The sequence below is a fragment of the Xenopus laevis genome, chromosome 3S (assembly GCF_017654675.1).
Source record: "Xenopus laevis strain J_2021 chromosome 3S, Xenopus_laevis_v10.1, whole genome shotgun sequence".
NCBI lineage: Eukaryota > Metazoa > Chordata > Amphibia > Anura > Pipidae > Xenopus > Xenopus laevis.
This window is the reverse complement of record NC_054376.1, coordinates 36,705,336-36,727,823: the sequence shown is the minus strand read 5'-3', so window position 1 is coordinate 36,727,823 and position 22,488 is coordinate 36,705,336. Positions and strand designations below refer to the sequence as shown.

At 39.0% G+C, this 22,488-nt stretch overlaps 1 long non-coding RNA gene across 6 annotated transcripts in view; it reads left to right on the top strand.

Annotated features, from left to right (window-relative positions):
• LOC108712303 overlaps window positions 1-22,488 on the top strand; it is a 69,427-nt gene that overhangs the window by 5,293 nt on the left and 41,646 nt on the right. For 3 of the 6 annotated variants that reach the window (XR_005966604.1, XR_005966603.1, XR_005966599.1), the window contains exons 5-9: window positions 2,416-2,470; window positions 5,363-5,482; window positions 9,317-10,465; window positions 12,702-12,775; window positions 15,901-15,967. This is a non-coding gene — a long non-coding RNA (uncharacterized LOC108712303). Of the gene's footprint in view, window positions 1-2,415; window positions 5,233-5,362; window positions 5,483-9,316; window positions 10,466-12,701; window positions 12,776-15,900; window positions 15,968-22,488 lie in introns of all 6 variants that reach the window. The other 3 variants (XR_005966601.1, XR_005966602.1, XR_005966600.1) reach the window with 3 other exon arrangements.

Sequence of the window (22,488 nt, the reverse complement as noted above, 5' to 3'; positions counted from 1 at the left end):
TATTCCAATATATTAAGGGATATATGTGCTGTTAATATGAATGAATTTTGTTACAACAACGCCACCTGCTGGTCAGTTTCCGACCATTCTGACCACCAAGTAATTGTCAGGAGAAAGAAAGAGGGCTGCTGGGAAAAAATTAGGAAAACCTTTCCCAAATCTTTCCTAATTAGAAGAACGTCAGAGCAGCTCTCTTTCTTTCTCCTAATAACTTCCTTGACTACTTGATGTTCAGATAGTTAGAACCTGACCAGCAGGTGGTGCTGTTGTAACTCATTTCATTCAGATTAAAAGTACATGTATCCCTTAATATCCTGGAATAAAAAAATAAATAATGAATTCAAAAGTGCTTAGAATAACATTCCTTTCATCAACTCTCTTTGACCCCCTAAGGACTTCTGCATGTATTCAAATATAATTTGTTTTTTTCCAGCAGTAAGCAATTTTTTCCATTTATGAAGTGGAATAGTTTTTGGCAGCTCTGAAGTAGCAAAAAACATTCTATTCTATGGCCAAAATTGTTACAAGGTTATTGCATATTCAGCTTGTTGATTTAGTTGAAAATGGTGTGAAAACATTTCTCATTGTACTTGAAAAATACTTGCAATGAATCTATGGGAACTAGGGTTCATCAAACAGTATATTCACTTGCGTGTGAAAATATTGACTCTACTACTACTGGTACTGCTACTACAGGCATGGGATCCGTTATTCAGAAACCCATTATCCAGAATGCTCTGAATTACAGAAAGGCTGTCTCCCATAGACTCCATTATAATAAAATAATCAGAATTTTTTTGTAAATGATTACTTTTTTCTTGGTAATAATAAAACAGTACCTTGTACTTGATCCCAACTAAGGTATAATTAATCCTAACCGAAAAAAGAACCAGCCTATCAGGTTTATTTAATGTTTACATGATTTTCTAGTAGAGATAAGGTATGGAGATCCAAAATTATGGATAGATCCTTTATCCGGAAAACACCAGGTCCCGAGCATTCTGGATAACAGGTCCCATACCTGTACTAATCATACTACCTATTTTAAAATAGGATATTATAAGTCGTATAAGTAAGGATTTCCATGGCCATTTAAGGCTAGGGTTGCCACCCAGCCGGTATTTCACTGGCCTAGACGGTAAAACACCAGCCAAAGCCAGGTCTGGTATCACAAACTTACCAGCAAAATAATTAGCCAGTAAATTTGTAACATCCTCTCCTTTGCCCCTTGCCCACCCCAATTTATGTCTAACATGCTTCCTTTGGCCCTTCCAACTGCCCCTTCAGTTCCTGATCCTCCCCACTATGTGGCTAACCTGCCTGTGGTTAACCTGCCCCCATATGCCTTTGGTCCACCTTCTTATGCCATTAGAACAACCCTTTACATCATCAATCCACCCCTTCCGCTTCAGCAGCCTGCCCCCTTCATGTCATTGACATGCCCCAGACGATACTTCACATTAGAAAAGATGGCAACCCTAAATAAGGCCAAAGGCCGAGCAGAACTTATTATGATACTTATTATAGTACACAAATTTCAATGAGTTGTGTGACAGAAATAACTTCACTATGCACTGTTTATATAGTGAATAAAGTACCCCCTCTTGTAAATTATAAGGATATAATAAGTTACCGAGGAGTTTGATGACCATATAAAAACACGAGGCCGAAGTCAATGGAACTCCGAGGTAACTTCTAATATCCTGTTATTTTACAACTGGGGGTACTTTATTTACTATAATATGCAAATTTAAGTAAGTCATGTGACAGAAATGACGTAAGTCATGTGACAGAAATTACATCAGAACTCACCGTTTATAACTGATGACATCAGAACTCACCGTTTATAAGGATATAATTTACAAAATATTCATGTTTTTTGTGTATTATAAGGATATAATACACAAAAGCCATAAATATCTTGTAAATTATATCCTTATAAACGGTGAGTTCTGATGTCATCAGTTATAAACGGTGAGTTCTGATGTCATCAGTTATAAATGGTGAGTTCTGATGTCATTTCTGTCACATGACTCACTAAAACATATGTATTATAATAAATAAAGTACCCCCAGTTGCAAAAAATGAGGATATTAGACGTTACCTTGGAGTTCCATGACCTGTATAAAAACACTCGGCCTCCAGCCTCGTGTTTTTATATGGTCATGAAACTCCTCGGTAACTTATAATATCCTTATATTTTACATTAGGGGTTACTTTATTCACTATATAATTTACAGCATATTCAGCGTTCTTGGGTATTATATATATTTATATTAAAACCTTCATGACTGTGCCCCCATATGCCAAATATGTTTGGCATATGAGAATGCTGCTTTATTATTTAATGGATGTTAGTGCATCTAAATACACATTTAATAATTATTGTGTGCAAAATATGTTTGTTTTTCTTAGAGCCAGGCACTGGTGTTCCATTTGCCAAAGCCAAAGGTTATGTGAGGAAGAGAAGGTAATATATGTAGCTAACGTCCATATGCATGCCTAGCATTCCTCCAGATCTCATCTTGCTTGTGCTCCCCTCCTCCTGCTGAAATTCCCGGATACCTGCTTAAAAATCCATATCCCAGGAGTGAACACACGCACCTCGCTACTTATTTGGAAGTAAGTGCTGCTTTGCCAGCTGTTCCATTTGCTTAGCACGATGGTAGGAACACTGTTATTATTAACTAGTTGTCGTTTCCAGCTGGGAAATTGCCACCTATAATTTACCACTTTCTATCCTTCAAACAAGGTAAGCTTCAGTTGGCACAATAAAACCTAAAATACATTTGTAAAGTGTTGCAGCTGTTGGTATAGACTTAAGTCCTTGCGTCATAATGGCCACAACCACTCTTTTGTGTTAACTTATTCTTCCAAGTACCTTATTTGCTAACAACAGAAATTTTTTTAAAGAATTTTATTGTAAAATGGCAAATGGGAAGATGGTACCACTGTGGTGTCCAAACTGATTCCTGTGCATGAGGAAGTGCATTGTCTATGATTGATAATAATGCTGTCCCAAATGCCATAGGCAGCAGGCTTCTTATTTATAGGAATGGTAAAAGGCTGCAGGCAAGGAAAAGTGTTTGATGATTGTCACAAAGTGCAGTGATGTGACATTTTGAGAGCTATGGATTTTATTTTTCTTTCAGTACCAAAACATTTCCTTTAAACTCACACTTTCCTAATATGTATAGTAACATGTTTTCATAGGCTGGAATATTTTACTGTTTGCATATGTACTACAATCTATGGAAGGTTTACACAGCTTCCAGTTCATCCCCATAGAAAGCAGCCTGCTATGCCATGTGCTGCATGTTCTCTTTGGGTGCTTACAGCATTTTAGGGGCATTCTTGTTGCAGCTTTTGATTTCAAGTAATACTGATATGTTTCTACCTATTAGAGTAATGTGTCAGTATCTCTTTAAATGGCCATATGGGCTGATTTATCATTAATCTTTATAATATTTATTTATAAAATAGGAATAAGTATTTGAAAACATGTCTGTATCATAGGATTTGGGCATCTACATCAGAACTTACATTACAGACAAACAAACAGACATTATATTAAAAACCTTGTTTAAAAGTCTCAGCTGTCAATCATATTATACTTGCCCCTCCTGTGGGACAGGCAATTACTTTCACTTTCCAATCAGCACTTCCTAGATGTCATTGCACTCCTTCATCCCTCCCTTCATCTTCATTGTGTAGCCAGTGCTTGGGCATTCTGATGCATAAACAAGATTTTGGCATGATGCAAAGCTTGCCTTTATAAAAGTGTCGACAAAATGGTGACTGCCTGTATGATGTGATTGTGAATTCCAAGACTAAAATAATCAAGATTTAAATACTTGAAATACCGTAAGTGAAGTTTATTTTGCTTGATTAACATCATTACATAGGAGTTTTAATTATTTCTTACTTCTGATGGGATTATGCTGCCCAATATATAAGTCTTAGTGCAGACTAAAACATATCTTATATATACCATAAATATTTATATAATATAAGTATGGTTTCCTTCATTTTTTACCAATATATCCAGGAATACTTATGGTTCTTTATACTGATTAATACCACTTAGAGTTGCTATATGTGTTACTTTGACAAGGAAATATAGCACCAAGACAGTAAGGGGTTCTGCTGCAGCCTGATTCTAAATGATGGGCAAGTTTGGGGACGTGTTGAGGGCAGGTGGGAAGCACCTATATGCCTCTCACTCCTTTCCTTCATGAATACAGTGCTGCCGAATACAGGCAGTATTGTATTAATGGGGTGGCCATATCATGAAAGATGCACAAAAATGGTGGATTGCACTGCTTTTTGCATTTTGCACCCTGCCTTCCACACTGTTATTGGTCCCTACCAACAAAAATAGTAGAATGCTAATTTGGATTTACCAAGCAATAACCTTTTAATAAAGCGACTCTCGGAAATGAAAGACCCTAGTTTTACAGAGCTATAATTGCATCTGTAACCACGGCTATATAATGATCATTCAAAGGGACAACTTAGATTAAACTAACTTAAAATAGCTAAACTATTCTTGAAGGAGATATACACCAAAAAATGTTCTTGCATAATTAAAGAAAATGTAATTCTAAGCAACTTTTCAATGCACAGCAATTAAAATTGAATTCAATAGTTTCAATGGTTTTTAAAGGTATTTGCAAATGTAATTGTTATTGAAAGCGGTATTTGTTTATCCCTTTCTGTTTTCTGGGTCTGACCCTTGAAACAATGTGTCGGTCAGTTCACCCCATAAGTCTTTTAATCAGCTAGCTTCTGCTACATTGTTTTAAGAGAACCTAAATTACAGAGAAGGTTAACTTCCAGACAGAAATTGTTTTCAATCTGAGTTACATTTACAAATATATTTAAAACAATTGACAAACCCTATTCGTTGCAATAATATTGAAATTAGGGGGTATTCTTGCATCCTGAGTCAATGCCATGTGCTGCCTTGACTTTGATAAACAGTTTTTTGTTCCATTTTGGGAAAAAACTGTCAACTATAAAACCAATCTGATTACTTACACTCTGAATGATGCCAAACACACAACTTGCCAGTCCAATGTAAGTGTTTGAATGGAGCTAAAACAAAAAATAAACAATGTTTGCGTATTTATAAAAGTTTTTCGATTGTGCCAAGGAATACAAAATCTGCCAGCCTGTCAGCAGAACACAAAGAAATGGGACTTGATGACTTGGCTGTCACTCACTGGGAAGGTAAGATGCGGCCATAAGGTGGGCATGCTGTGTTTTGTGAGTCCCGCTTACATGCCAGACGTTCAGGGTTCTCCATTTTTTTTCAGAGGGGGGGGTGCTGTAGGAATAACGCACTGTGTATCTGTTACAGCACAAGTTGTTCCTGAACAATCGCATCATGTGAAATCCTGAAAGCGTGGCACACCAGGAGCTGCTCAACCAGAGCCTTGGGATCAGTTTGCCGCTCTTCAGCACCAGGTAGAAAACATCTGTACGTATATTCCCAGCTACTCACCTTGTACTTTGTTATTTGGCTCAATCTCAATAGTTAACCCAAAATCCTTTGAATTTATAATCGTCCAACTGAGAGATTAATGTATCCAAATAAAAGTGAAATCATGGCGGTAGCAACAGCTGAAATAATACAATGGTTCATTGTGATCCAAGATGCTCTTTGCTAGAGAGAAAGATTGTGTTTAGAATTAACCTTTAGCATTAAGTACACTTTGCTGTTCTGGGGCTATTTGCAGTTGATTTTCTATTTGTTATTTTTTTTTTAATGACATGCCTTTTTTTATTTTGCCACTTTCAACACTACGGGGCAGATTTCTCAAGGGTCGAATTTCGAAGTTAAAAAACTTCGAAATTCGACCATCGAATTGGCCAAATTCCATAGTCGAACTTTTCTTTTTGAATTTTTTGGCCGTTTTCGGTCGAAGTAAAATCGTTCGATCGATCGTAGCAATCGTTCGATTGAAACTATTTTCAAAAAAAAAACTTTGGCAAATTTTGGCTCTAGGTTCTTGGAGGTCCCCATAGGCTAACATAGCAATTCGGCAGGTTTAAAGTGGCAAAGTGTCGAAGTTTTTTAAAGAGACAGTACTTCGATTTTCGACACACACACACACATACATACACGCCACTGTCTACATTGTACTAAATCAAATGTCAATTTTAAAGGGGACCCTAAGGAACAATTCCAAATCCTTTTCTATCAGTAGTTGAGCAAAATAAACTTTTGTTAAAATATATATTTTACTTAAATTGTGTTTACTTCATGACTGACACAATCACAGCAAGCAAGCAGGTGCCATTTCTGTGAACACATCACAAAATCTTGTTTATGTGCCAGAATGGGGGACCTAAGGCAAGGCTGATGCGCAGTGCCCTACACAATTGTAGAGCATTAGGATGGGAATGTGAGGACAGCAGTGACATTTAGGAAGTGTTCAATGGAAAGTGACGGATGAGGATCCCAGAACATGGAATAGAATATCCTTAATTCTGCCTGTCTTGACTCACGTCTAGTGAGTGTATCGTGCCACTGGAGGCACTAGGATCCCAGTGGTTATACCCTCTGATTTCTCTTTCCTAGATAAGAATCTTTTCGTCTACCCCTAGGTTACGTGTGATCACTACAATCTGGTGGGGTCACGGAAAAGTTTTTAAAAAGTTTTTTAATTTTTTTTTACACACGGATCGTTTATAGAGTTTTTAATCACGCACTTAAGGGCAAAAGCAACACTGTTGTTTTTGAATCTCTTTTTTAACACTGCTCACGGAAAGTGATCTGTATACACAAAGTGTCACGTGAAAGATTTTATGCAACAAGGCACAAATGTTGTGAATATCACTAAGAAATTTCTTAAGTGTTTAATATACTACACTATATATATAGTGGCGGAACTACCGGGGGAGCAGGGGGTGCGAGCGGGCCAGGGCCCGCACCCCCTCAGGGCCCCCCTGCAGTCCGTGCGCCACATACAAATGCGGCCAAATGCGGCCTTACGGAGGGGGGCGGGGCCCGGCTGCAGGTCACGCACCAGGGCCCACCCCCCTCTAGGATCGCTACTGTATATATATCTTCTGTTATTCCCCTTCCTCAAAATACTTGTCACTTCCTTTGAAATACTTTATTGAAGATAAATAGTAGAGGGCTATATAAATATAAGCTATAAAAATGCAGAATAACAACTCTGTATTTAGTTTGCCAGGATCAGTGCAAAATAAGAACACAGTTCAAAAATCACACAAAATAAATGATAAAGACCAAACAATAACTTGCTTAGAATTGGTATCCATATAACATACTGAAAGTGAAAGGGATGGTTCGCCTTTAACTTCACTTTTACTATGTTATATAATTCTATACAACTTTTCAATTGGCCTTCATTTTTTCTTTTTTTTATAGTTATTAATTATTTGCCTTCTTCTTCTGACTCTTTTGAGCTTTCAAATTAGGGTCACTGACCCCATCTACAAAACAAATGCTCTGTAAGGCTACAAATGTATTGTTATTGCTACTTTTTATTACTCTTCTTTCTATTCAGGCCCTCTCCTTTTCATATTTCAGTCTCTTATTCGAATCAGTGCATTTGCTAGGGTAATTTGGACCGTAGCAACTGGCTGAAATTGCAAACTGCTGAGCTGCTGAATAATGCTCAATAACTCAAAAAACGTCAAATAATGAAAAAGTGAAAACCAACTACAAATTGTCTCAGAATATTACTCTCTATATCACACTAAAATAACAGCTCCTTTAAGCCCTAACAGTAAACTGTTATTACATAAACCCTTTTTAAAAAAAATATGATTAATAGATTTGCTTTATTACTAATTTTACAGTGATGCATTTGCTAAATGCTTGTATTAATTCAGCATGATTTCACTATTAATGGCACATAACAATCATTGTTAGCTGAATTATCTATTTAATTTTTAGCTTTTGCCTTTGATTACCTTTAACTCATTCACATTATACAAAAATGAATGTAAAGGTGAACAATCCCTTTAATGTGTATGCTTTGAGACAGTTTTTTGCAAGACCACTTTGAAGGTTAGAGGCACAACCTTATGTGATACGGTGGGTAACATATGGGAATGTGGGAAGCATATGGGCTCTAAGAAAAGCATTAATCAAAGGACTTTTTTGCTCCTCTCATTACTGCAGACTAGAAGCAAATGCTTTGTGCATAGGGCTCTATGGGAGATCAATCGAAGGCCTGCATTTGTGGCTAGCCCTGTGTAAATGAGTCCTATAATCTGGCAACAGCTGGAGGGCCACCAGTTTAAAGATTCTGGAAACCACAGATCTTTTCTGTTCCTATGTGGTCCTATCAAGCAATCTTGCCCAGTACGGACAGCCATATTGGGGCATATGCATGTGTATAATGAGCAAATGTGCCAGCTCACTTGTTATGCTGGGGCACTCACCTATTTTGTGCCAAGAGATTGAGCACTTGATAGGAGCTGTTCTTATACTATTCCTTCCTCTTATGGTGGAATCACTTTTTAGGTGACAGGTGAATGAAATAATCAGACCCAGTGAATAATATCTATGTCCTTTTATATTATAAGGTCATTTCATTGGTCGGTGTGTGAGTAATGCAGCCAATCAAGCCCAAGCTGGTTAGTCAGTAAGCAAGATTATACTGATGACCTGCATGGACACGTGAACTGTATAGGCTTAGTGGCCTGGATATGAATGGACTGCATTTCTCATGAGCTGGTAAATTAAATCACTGCAAATTGGGCATCAACATGTATTGGATGTGGCTGTAAGGGATAGTTCTGCTATTTCTGCACAGCTGAAAGCTTCACAAATTTGGGACTACACTGTTCTATATGGGATATATTTATCAAAGAGTGAAGTTAATAGTGAAGTTCCGCCACTAGAGTGAAATTCCGCCACTCTCCATTCATTTCTATGGGATTTTTATCGGCGTATTTATCAAAGGGTGAACTGTCACTTTCACCCATTGATCAATACGCCTTTCAAAATCCCATAGAAATGAATTGAGAGCTGCGGAATTTCACTCTAGTGGCGGAACTTCACTCTTTGATAAATTTACCCCCTTGTCTTTGATTACTTTTTGACTGAACTGATATTTATATAACAGTTCCAAAATGCGCAGAGTCCCAGTATTGTATCCGCAGGTTTGTATTTAAAACATGAACTGGTTATTGAGAACTGGAGCAAGCGTCCAAGGCCAGTGAGCACTTCCAGCTTTTTGTGTCTCAGGTTGTTGCAGCAACTTGTATTCCCGTGTTTTCTCTGTTGACCAAATTGTTAATTTCCATTAACAATCCCCCAAATTGGATGAAGGGGAGAAAAAAAGAACATCACAATAGAAGAGGAAAAAAACAATCCAGAACTAATTGTCGGGGGGCTTTAATGCTGGAGCTGATTGGAGTCAGCGTTCCTTACACCTAGAATCTGGGGACGTTCTGATATGCTCCATCTGGGATGACAAGAAGAGAAGAATTCTGCTGGTAAACAAATTAATCTTTGCAAAGGTCACCATTTGTTGTAAGTTTTTATCCAGTGCTTGTCATGTGGAATAGGAGATCGGCTGTCATCTCACTAGGCAGGGGCCCCAACTCTGCTTCTCTACCGCTTAGAAATCCCTGGAAACAGCTCAGTGCCTGCTTGCAATGCCATGGACGGCTGCATTACATCTGTCTCTGGACAGGAAGCGAGGGCCACCTCTGAATTCCAATAAGATAGGCCCATGCTTTTCTGCCTGGCCCTCTGCCCACGTGCAAAGCATTAGGCAGAGTGAGCCAGAGGTAGTCCCCTCCCCCCAAATCATTCTACTATCCTCTTCTCCCTCCCGTCTACTCCACTGCTGTCACCCGCTTCACCAAACAGATGTTGCGTTTGCAAAAGTTCTGCATGCATTCTCTCTTCCACACCTGCCGCTTGTACTGTATCTCTGTCAAGGTCCAAGGACCAAAGTACAAGAGATTCTTGGGCTCCATAACAACCAGTTATTGGGCTGCTTCTGCAAGGTGGAAGAGGCCCTTGCAAAACTCCACACATGCTGAAAGTGTCTTTTGTTACAAGGAGCATAGGCGCCTTTAGCTGTGTGATTGAGTAGTCATTATGGGAGGAAATGAGGTGCAAATGATACATTAACTTTCTGTTCAATGGATGGACATGAGTGCATAGCTGTCACACCACCACCCACAATATCAAATAAGTAGATTTAGTGGTAAGTGAGGCAGGACACAGTTGGGTAATAGTTGAGATATTGTCTGAGTATATTTAGAGACTCCAGCTCACTTGTGTTGTGGCATTGTTTTATGTATATGTATGGCTGTAGGCAAGTTAATTGATTGTATGTTTTCTCAGATGCCAAACTAAAAGATCACAAGAGGCTCCACTGTTAATAATCTCGCTGTGTTACCTGCCTCGAACTGAAGGGATCCCTCACCAGCTCAGCCCCCCTGAACAAGAAGGCTATGCAGAAAGGTAAGTGCACAACATTTACCTTCCCACTGCACCACCTGAATTGCTCTATGGCATCATGTCCTATATTCTAAAGGATTAATAATTCCTATAACAAACACCTGAGGAAGGGATAGTCAGCAGAAATATTGCATGTGCTTAAGGAGAAGGAAACCTTAAAAATTAATAATTCTAGAAATGCCATAATTTATATACTGAATTTATTAAACCAGCCTAAAGGTGCAGCATGTCTATAGTAGTAATAATCCAGGCCTTCAATGTCGTAACATGAGTTTTCCATCTTGGATTTTGCTAGGAGTGTCTGGAAAATTCACATACCCAGGGTTTTTTTTAGCAGTTGTACAGTGAGCTGGTACAGAAGTGCAAAATACAAAATTTCTGCCCTATTTCTTCAGATAAACTTTAGTTCTCCTTTAAAGGGATACTGTCATGGGAAAACATGTTTTTTTTTTTTTCAAAATTCATTAGATAATAGTGCTGCTCCAGCAGACGTCTGCAGTAAAATCCATTTTTCAAAAGGGCAAACATTTTTTTGAAATCTGACATTGGGTTAGACATATTGTTAATTTCCCAAGTCACTCATGCTGCATTGCAAGTTGGAGTGATATCACCCCTCCCTAGCAGCCCATCAGTAGAACAATGGGAAGGGAATCAGATAACAGCTCCCTGGTAGATATAAGAACAGCATGTAAAAATCCATGTCCCACTGAGACACCTTTAGTTATATTGCATAGGACAAACAATAACCTACCTGAAAGCAGTTCCATCCTAAAGTGCTGGCTCTTTCTGAAAGCACCTAATTTAAATTTAATGGAATTCTCTCTTTTAGGCACGTGGGATAAGTAACAATAGTATAGCAAGATGTCACAATATCTTGTTTAGTATGGCAGCAGTTTGTTTAGCGCCAGTCACCAAGAGAAGGCACATTAATAATAACGTTGATGTTTTTTAAACCTTAACCTGTGTGGGTTGTGCAGTTGATCTTAGGGCACCATGTTATATATAGATTATTACCTACAGTACCAATTCCCAATAATATGTCATTATTTGTTTGTGTTTGGTGAACTGACAACCCCAACCCATACCCATGTACTATGGATGTTTGCACCATGTTGGCCAATGCATGGATAAAGTAGTGAAGAGGTGCTTCAGCTCTTTGCATAAATGATCAAGTCAGCCATATTGTGTATGGCCCTGTATGCACTGTCCATATGCATTACCTCTGGGCAAATCACTCAGAGATTATCCTGTGTATGGCTGCAGTAACAGAACAGTGACAAATTCTAATATGTGCTGCATATACCACTCTGATGCTTGAAACTAATAAACATGTGATTTCTCTGAAAGATTGGACAACCCTCCCTTTATAGTGTTGTTTTGCCATTAAGGCCTTCAATGCCCTTGTATACATATACAGAGTCTGAAGAGCAGCACACTCACCCCGAGAAAAAGGCAAAAAAGCCCAGATGCTGCCGCAAAAAGTAATATCACAAACAACACGGAGCACTCATCGGACTTAATTTATGTGCAAAGCTTTACTGGTGTGCAGGACTGAAATGTCGACTTACACCATTAAAGCTTTGCACATAAATTAAGTCCCATGAGTGCTCCGAGTTCTTTATGCTGATATAGGTATCAGTCTAAGTCTCCGTGGTAGATTAGTATTGGCAACTTGCAGCTGGTTAGTAAAAAATGTCATTGTTTTCTAAAGAACAAGAAGTCTATTATGAAATAAACCTATTGTAGCCAGCAACATGTAGCAGCTCCTGTGGGTCAGAAAATGACTGGAGAGCATAACAGTGATGATAGTTGTTGCAACATATCTCTTATTAAACGCTATTACTATTTGTCATGCTCTTCAGTAGAGTTAAGTTTGCTATATGTAGCTAAGGAGAAGCTGCTCTTTTCACTGTTGGATTGATCCAGAACTGCATACATTGGGGCTCATTTATAAACACTGGGCAAATTTGCACCTGGGCAGTAACCCATAGCAACCAAATCAAATGGTTGCTTTTAGTGTTCACCCTGCAGCTGACTGAAAAAAAGCTAATCGCTGATTGGTTGCTATGGGTTACTGCCCAAGTGCAAATTTGCCCATTGTTAATAAATGAGCACCGGCTGTTTTCAGCTGGGCACCTCAGGATTTTAAAGGCAGAAATACATTATTTGGAATGGAAATACTGTTTTATCTATGTAATATATAATAATACTACGTTATGTATCTATTCTAACTCATCAGGATCCTGGAGCTTTGAAGTGGAAACATTTAGAGGCAGTAACAGTTCATTTGGAAAGTGCTAAACAACAAGCAAGGTCAGTACAGAATGGGTTTGTTGAGATGGGAGTATAAGAACTTGACTGGCCTGCAGGCAGGGCCCGAACTAGGGGTAGGCAGAGTAGGCACATACCTAGGGCGCAAAGCTGGGGGGCGCCAGGCACGTACCTGCTCTGACGCCTACCCCATTGTCCGGTCCTGTCTTTCGCCGTCAGCCACGAATAATTTCTTGTAATTGCGCTTCTGCGCATGTGCGCATGCAGTTCTGCGCATGTGCGTTCGAGCGCAGTTTCGCGCATGCGTACCCAAGCGTGCAATCAGCCGGCGCCGTGCCCAGCCAGGTTGCCCCGGCTCTGCCTGCAGGGTCCAGACCTCAACTCATCACCTGTGGGATACATTGCAGTACCAACTGTGAACCACACCTGATCAGTGCCCAGTGCTCTTGTGGATGAAAGGAATCAAATCCCACTAAAATCTAGTAGAAAGCCTTCCCAGAAGAGTAGAGGCTGTTATAGCAGCAAAGGGAGCACATATAGTTTATGTGGATACAACACCATTACAAAGAGAGAAATGGAAGCACGTCCTGCTAATAAACTATAGCTGCAGTGCAGATTCATTGAAAAGTCACATTGCACAGTACATATACAAATGGGGTCCAGCACATACAGAAATTACTGCTAACCTTTTTATATCTATATATCAGCTAAACATATCAAATGTTCCTGTGTGTTGGACCTGTTTTTTCATTTGGATGGTGCAATACCATTGTACATTGTTTTTTGCTACTACTTTTATTGTTATCCTTTTATTATATAGAACCAGGATATTATGCAGTTCTTCACATAGATTCATCCTTCACGCCAGTCCCTGCTCTAGTGGAGTTTAAAGTTCTAGGTTGTTACCATGCCCACTCACACTGCGGTCAGTTTAAAGGGATTGCTCACCTTTAAGTTATAAGTATAGCCTTACTGAGCATTTGTTCTTTAGATGGGGTCAGTGACCCCCATTTGAAAGCTGTAAAGAGTCAGAAGAATATGCTCTAAAAAATAAATAATGAAGACCAGATGAAATGTTTGTTAGAATTGGTCATTCTGTAACATACAAAATGTTAACTTAAAGACGAACCACCACTTTAACTAGCAGCCAAGTAACTTGCCTGTGTGTTATGGAGTGTGTAATGAAGCAGAGGAGTTGGGGAAACTCACACATTCACAGTGAGCACATTTAAAATTTCTTGCAGAAAGCACCAATAATCATACTCAGGACCCAGTGCCGCAGAGCTAATCCCTAAGGTGTACAAAACAGACACACAAGGGGTCTGCATTTTGGCTGCATTTTGCGACAACATAGCATCTAAATAACATAAAACTAAATAGCACTAAATAGCATTGTACACAGGTTTATCTGCGTGTTAGGCAGGTTTGGCTGACTTCCACACAATGTGTGGGTTTGAGCTGAATGTTACCCTACACCCACCTCATGACCTTACTGTGCTCTGCTTCTGCCTCCAGTTGCGACTTTTTATACCCTTGCGCCTGCATGTCCCTTCAGGCGCAGGTTTAGAAATAGGGAAACACACTATGTTAGGGCTCTTACACATGGCCATTTTTACCTGCACTCTCCTGCGTTGCGCTTTCTTCCGTTCAGCTGCAGGGGTAGACGCAGTCAATTATTTTGAAGGGGGCTGTACTCACACAGATGCATGTATGCGCCAAACTCAGGTTGGGACACAGCATGTTGCATTTCACCTGCATTCGGCGCGTACATGCATCTGTGTGAGTACAGCCCCCTTCAAAATAATTGACTGTGTCTACTCCTGCTCTCCCCTGTGCCCATTTTTTGTACTCTGAACCCTGTCTTCCTGTATGCATGTAATATAAACAAGGCATTAAATTATAGATTATTACATAATTAACTCATTTTGCTGTCATATCACCAATATCTTGTCATTATTAAGTGGCCTATGAGTAAGTGCCCATTTGGCATGAAATGCGTTAGGCTATACATATGTCCTAATAAAGATTTTTTTACTTTTATAATTATTTTGGGTACTGCATTACTGGGCTTCCTCTAATCTATAGTGTCATTAGTAAGTGGCCCCTTTCTATTATGCTAAAGTAAAAGCTTATTAGACAGCTGGCATAAAGTTTCCCTCCAATAAGTACATTTACAGAAGCAGACTTTGTTAAAATGGAGTGAGGCTTCTTGTTAAAGAAGACGTTTCGAGGCTAGGAGCTCCTCTTTAGGTACAGTAAGCTTTAGACCGAGATACAAAAGTGTGTCTCCCACATATATAGGGCAAGACTAGGTAACATGTACATCAGAAACATCCAACCTGTAACTCTCTGGCAGCTATTGAACTACAACTTTGAGCAGTGTGACTGTTAGGATTTCATTGGGGGTGTTGTAGGCCAGCAACAGCCAGGGGGCTGCCGTTGGCATACATGTTGTCTATGTTTATACAGAATCACACTTCACCTCTTCTTCAGGGAGACTGAACACCTCTCTCCTGTCATTGCTCCATCAGGAAGTATTTAACACGGCCTTTTAATTAGTGTGCACCATTTAATTTATATTTGCAAATCACAGAGAGAGCTGAGAGAAAGCAAACGAAGAGGCAGAACTTGCTGCTAAGTGCTCTTTATTGCACACAACATGTTTCGGGCCCAAAGGCCCGAAACATGTTGTGTGCAATAAAGAGCACTTAGCAGCAAGTTCTGCCTCTTCGTTTGCTTTCTCTCAGCTCTCTCTGTGATTTGCATATATCCTACACCTGGAGCGGGGGTGCTTCGCTGAGATTGAGAGCATAGCTGCCAGTTCCCCAGTCATCCTGTTATATTGTTCATAATTTATATTTGCATTACCTCCCACCCGCCCCCACCACACACTTTCTGTGTTAATTCATATTCTTTTAATTAAAGCGAATACGGCCTTAATCTCCCCTCACCAGTCACATCATGCAGCCTCCTAATTAAATTAATTGGGGGGGGGGGAGGTGAGGAGATGTTTTTAAAGCATATAATTAAATCAATTAATATAATTTAAGCTTGGATTAACCGTACGGCAGGATGAAGGAAGGAAGCTTAAGACCCCCCTCGCCCTCTCCGATAAGTGTGTTCCAGACTGCCTCTCTCACTCATTGCTCTTCCTCTTGATTTTTTAGCATCTGGCATCCAACTGGAATCACATCAGGACGTGCAGGAGGAGCATTATCCATATCCTATCATTAGGTAAAGAGCTCTTAGCCTCCAGATCTATCAGCCACCTCTATTACCCAGCACATTACGCTTCTCTGATTGAGTTCAGCGCGGGGACCTTCTCTTATTCAGATGGGTCTCTGCAGGAAAATGTTCTCGACATGATGAGAGTGATATTACCAGGCCCACGCTGGAAGTGGCGTTTAATTCGGGGAGTTAAACAAATAAACTCATTATGGGATGTGGGGGATAAGGAGGGAGATGAGCAGCCAAGGGGCCGTTTCCTCTAATTCGCTTTTCATCTGTGTGAAATGAGTTAAGAGATTTCTATGCATGTGTGTGTGTGACTGCGGGGGGGGGGGGGACCTATGTTACTACATGTAAAGCATTGAGTATAAATGTTAGATTGTATGTATATTTGATGCAGATACATAGACATTGACATATCTGGTACATATGTGAGTGTGTGTGTGTGGTCAAACTAAGGTTGTAAATGCGTGTCTGCATTTTCCATGATATTATTGTACACATGTAAATGTGGGGTGCTATGTGCACATTTTTTAAAACTTACTGATCCCTACATGAGCGAATATTTGTATTTTTGCATGTTGTGCCATTCAGATCTGTGTGTACATTGGTATGTATGTCTCATACAGTCTCTTCATCTAACCACAGGTTGTGTCCCCGTGCATTCCCTCCCTGGGCCCTTGGTTGATGCTGTTGCTCTGGGATATTGCCCATACACCGTTTTTAATGTTTTTAATCAAATGTGCAGTCAAAATGATAAGCTACATTGTCGGAAATTATTTAGTTCTAATTACCAGCAGATGGGCTGCTTTATCTGCACCTAGGGCGTGCAAGCGAAAGGAAATGCTGTGTGAACAAGAATAATTAAGAAGTTGAATAGTGTTTTTTGCGCTTAAATAATCTGCAGTTTCATGTTAATTAGCACTAATGTAATTATTTAATTACATTTATGAATCAGGGGAACTTAAAGAGAGGTTTTGTGCAAAGTGCAGGCAAAAAATGTGTACTTGGACCCCAGGGAATTCCTGCAGCTCTGCATGAGTTGGAGGTGACAGCAGTATTGTACTAAATTATGTGTATAAGGAATGCTGACTATGAGTTTATCAGAAGGCACCATTGCTGTCATTAACTCTGTCACATCTACAGTTTCAGAGGTGAAATTGTATCAATTTACATGCAATTAATTGTGTTTTAGGATTCAGACTGGCTGATTAATAATAGTGACCATACAAAGTCTAACCTTGAAGATATTTGACCAACCAAGCTGCAGATCAAACAGAATTTATACATGTTGTTAGCCACACTCATCTGTTCTGCAACAAAGTGTAGCCTGAAAGACCAGATCTGGAGCTTCAGATCCTCTCCCTCTACGCTGAACCCATTAACAAGGTCAAATATTCCATTTGAACAGATCAACTGAGCTCTATTAGGATACCAAGCTGACACACTTGTCTAGACAGTCAACAGAATGTTTGAACTGCCTGACTTTAAGAAAATCTATACCCCCAAAATGAATACTTAAGCAACAGATAGTTTATATCAAATTAAGTGACATATTAAAGAATCTTGCCAAACTGGTATATATATTTAAGTTGATCTTGCCCTTTTACATCTCTTGCTTTGAACCACCATTTCGTAATGGTCTGTGTTCTGCCTCAGAGATCACCTGACCAGAAATACTGCAGCTCTAAAGATGGCCGTAGATGTAAAGATCTTTAAAATATCTTTTCTTTATCATGTGACCACGATTATCTCAAAACGATTGTTTAAATGTACGATGTGTCCATCAACTAAAAAGACCATTTCAGGCAATATTGCCAGCAAAACTGAAGGGTAGCTGCCTGCTTGGCCCTGCAAACATAGATAGATTGCACTGAGACCGATAAAGATTTTTTAACCTGGCCGATCAATTTTCTGACAGATGTCGGAAGAAAAATCTTAAGATGCATGATCGTTCGAATCCCACTAACTTCACGATAATTTGACGGATTGGTCGGATTTCGCTAAAATCGACGTTCGGCAAAGAAAAATCTTTGCGTCTATGGGGACCTTAACTGTAACAGGAAGAAGTGTGGAAGCAAAAGACAGAACTCTGTCTGTTAATTGGCTTATGTGACCTAACATATATGGTTTGTACCGTGAATTGTAGGATCCAAGGGGGGCGGCCCTTACTTTTTAAAATTTTCTAATTATGATTACCCAGTGGCACATACTCCTAAAAATGTATATTGTCGTGAAAATGATTTATTTACATGAAGCAGCGTTTTACATATGAGCTGTTTTATGCAATATATTTTTATAGAGACCTACATTGTTTGGGGGGTATAGTTTTCCTTTAAGGTGGCCATACACAGGCAGATTTCATCTGTCGTTTTAAACTGAATTAAGAGGTTTATTTGCATGTGTGTGTGGGGATCAACAACGGCCCACCTGACCAATATCTGGCCATAAATTAGACAGATTTTGAGTGGGCAGGTTTGATTTTCCTGTTGGATAGGTGATCACATCAACTAGTTGATGTGTTCCTCACTCCGACAGCTCATGTTACTGCCATTGTAATCTGATTGGATTAAAGCCCCATATTGCACAATTTAGATGGCCATATCGGGGAAAGATCTACTATTTGGCGACTTCGCTAAACAGGTGGATCTTATAGTGTATGGCCACTTTTATGCCTGACTAAATCGGGGCATTCATAGCCAGTTTAAGGATCGAGATTTGGCGCAGTCCTGTACCAAATTCTGTATTAAACTATTAGTCCAGAGTTTATCATATTTTTTTCTTGACCCAAGAAACACCTCTATTCACTCCTAAAAGGCACAGCAATAAATTGCTTTATATCATTGTAGATGATACCTATTGTACAGTCTAATATATATGGTGTTGGTGGTTTGTGTTTTTCAGGTTACGCATGCTTGCACCCATGACCTGCATATCCTGCAAAATATGCAAATAGGACAAATAACAATAGATGGGGTATAGGGTGAGGAAAAAAGATACATTTATTCCTTATACTGTAAATTGCACTAGATTATGCACAAACACGATTTATGTTTGGATCCTGTACTTCCACCGTGGTGTATTTTTCTACATTCATTTTATAGTCCCAGGTTTCATTTCAACTCACACCACTTGCCACCAGTTTTACCCTACTCTAGTTTTACTTTAATTTACCATCTTTTCTATGTGACTATAGAAGGCATGTGATGTAGGCTTGAATATATCTCTCCTATTGGTTGGAATCCTTTGTGGACATAATAATTTTGCATGCACTAAATAAGGAGATTAGAAGGCACACAAATAGCCTGTTATGTGTGTGCTATAGACTACACACAGTACAGAGTTTTAACTCCAGGTTGGGGCTTCTGCAACATGGAAACAGAAACATTAAATATGCAATGTTGATATAAAATTGATTGAAGGACCCTTTTATATCATTGAGTAGATCAATTGATGAATAGGTTGGCAAAGATTTATTTTTATAGTTATGCTGTATATGTGTGTACACTATTCACACCTGCAATATATCATGTCCATAGATTCTACTTCTTAATGTAGCTGCCCTCATCTGGTCCTTCCATAATGTCCACCCAAACAGCATTCCATATCGTTGGTGGGTCCTTTTCCATCACATATTTATGGGTATAATTAACCAGCACAATCAAAACCCTAAATGCATAAACTTACTTTTTTCAGTTAAGCTTTTTAAATTGTCATATGGATGACTGCTTTAGTAATATTTATTTATATAGTTTTGTATCATCTTTAAAACACCCTGCATGTCACTACTCAAAGTTCCATTCACTAACAATCGAATTGCCATTTTTTTCCACGCATCGAAAAAATATATTTTTCCTATTTTTCTAAAAAGCTTTAAAAATTGTAGATTTATCAAGTGAAAAAACCATGAAAGCCTTTCATGCCAAGTAAAAGTTGTCGAAGTGCTACAGAGGTCAATGGGAGGAGCGATGATCCTATCGGACCATTTTTAAATCAGAATGTTAGAGGTTTTCGGATTTTTTCCGAAGAATTGTCTGTTAAACTCAAAGTTTTAGAGCTTTTTGTGGTATTTGCCTTTTTGTTATGGATCATTCAGTGCTTTTTTTCTTTCTTACATTTTATTATTTGAACTTTTAATAAATTGAATGACAGTCATGGTTTTTGTGAGTTTAGTCGTGGTTTCAAAACCACTAAAATCCGACCTCCAATAAATAAGCCTCCATGTGTTTTCCCAAGAAAAACTTCTGTGCAGGAAAAAAAGGTAGAGTTCCTCAGCACACAAGAAGCTCCTCAGCACACAAGAAGGAACTGGTTTATAGAAGCCAATAGGGGTTTTTTTTAATTTTTTTAATTTGAACATGAGAGGTGCAGATGGGAGAGGAGCCAGTCAGCTGCAAAAAAGTGTTGGGGGATGCGCCTGTGGAGAACACTGCAAATGACTTGCCAGCCATTTATGAATCAAAGGTACAGAAGGCTGTGGTACACCCCTTTAAGGCCAATTTACATTCCTATATGTTTTTGGAATGTGGGAGGAAACTGGAAACAGGGGCTTCATAAAAGCTGCTTGTAGACAGTGCCCTGGCTTGTAAATAAAGCCTTTGTGTAGTAGAAGGACAACCCAAGTTGTACATAGGGAATGATGTGTGGTATGAGAAGTTGGGAAGTTATAAATAGGAGGTACCAGTATTAAGAGAAAGAAGATGTATAGGTGAGAATAGGACAGTGTAGGAGACATTAAATGGTGAGCATTATATGGATAAGGAACAATTATGGGGGGGGGAATTACTTGTTGTAAAAGAAGATAAGGAACACTTAGTCAGATTTATAGACAAGAGAGTTACAGATAGTAAGAGAAGGAACAGTTATGCGGAGTCAGCAATAATTGCAGACTGATTTTAATGGACAACAAATCTTACTGCTCTTTGGAAAAAGAGTCTTTTCTTGGCCTTATACCACATACTCTACTTAGATAAATCACACATAGTAAGAGAAGGAGGACTGTAGGGAGGGAGTTGCAGAGTTATGTATAGTTAAAGAAGAGGGAGTTATTGGAGAAATGTAAATGGAGAAAAAACTCAGCTTTACTGTAGGTAAGAAGTTATAGATTGCAGCAATAGAAGGCCTTAAGTAGTAATATGGGTTATATGGGGGTGATGCAGCTCATGTACTGTAATTTACATATGGTTTGTAGTCATTTAGGGCTCAGAGAAAATATCTGTAGCTAATTAAACTTAAAGGCATACTATCATGGGAAAAATTTTTTTTCCAAAATGCATCAGTTAATAGTGCTGCTCCAGCAGACCTTTGCACTGAAATCCATTTTTTCAAATGAGCAAACAGGTTTTTTTATATTTCATTCTGAAACCTGACATGCGGCTAGACATATTGTAATTTGCCCAGGTGCCCCCAGCCATGTGACTTGTGCCTCTGTCACTCTTTACTGCTGCACTGCAAGATGGTATCATCCCCCACCCCAGCAGCAGAACAATAGGAAGGTAACCAGATAACAGCTCCCTGGTAGATATAAGAACAGCATTCAGTAGTAAAAATCCATGTCCCACTGCAACACCTTCAGTTACATTGATTATGAGAACCTGTCAAAAAGCAGTTCCATAGTGCAGCACTAGCACATTACCAGGAAAAATGACCTGAGATGGCTGCCTACACACCAATATTACAGCTATAAAAAAAAATACAATTAAATATTACAGTATTGGTATGTTGGTAATAGAGAATGCCTCCAGTGCACTCACATGCATACGTTCAAGAGAAGCAATGGTTCATGCACACAGTGAGCTATCCCCTATTATGTACTGGCTAAATAAGAAAAAAATACATAATATTCTGCTACAGTTCTATCATCCTATTAGACCTATCTAGATATGGAATCAGTGCCAGACTGTAATATATTCACATGCCGAATCACCCACAGTGCAGGCAGATTGGCCGCCCTATCTACCTCTCTTGAATACCGAACCCCCTTCTTTCTCTTTATGGCACCAATTGATTTTCTCCCAGCTATACGACTGGATTGTGAGCCAGGAGGGAGGCATGGGATGAGTTAGCGTTATACAAAAGGCTGGCAGCAGCTTCTCCGAGTGACAGAAGGATAATTCTGCGTGGATCAAATAAATACAGATGTGTAGTAATTAGTTCTATTCCCACCGAGGCCATTTCCGAGGCACTAAAGATGTGAGCGATTATAGTATCACCTCAACAGCTTTTATCAATTTAAACAGCTCGACTACAACAGAGGTCACAACCCAGCTGTATATTAATCATGGATTTTTTGATTGGCAAATCATTGCAATGAAGTCGTTTGAGTAATAGGGCTATTTGCAATGAAAATATTGTTTTTTTTTGTTCATCGCTAAATGATTTAGAACTGTATTAAGATGCATGTACATTTATTTAAAACACAATTTAAAAAGAAAAAAAAAAGTCTTTAATCCAAGTAACCTTATTTGCCAGTTTGCGTCTTTCTAGAGATTCAGGGATTGCTTAATTCCCTGTAACTATACTTAAGA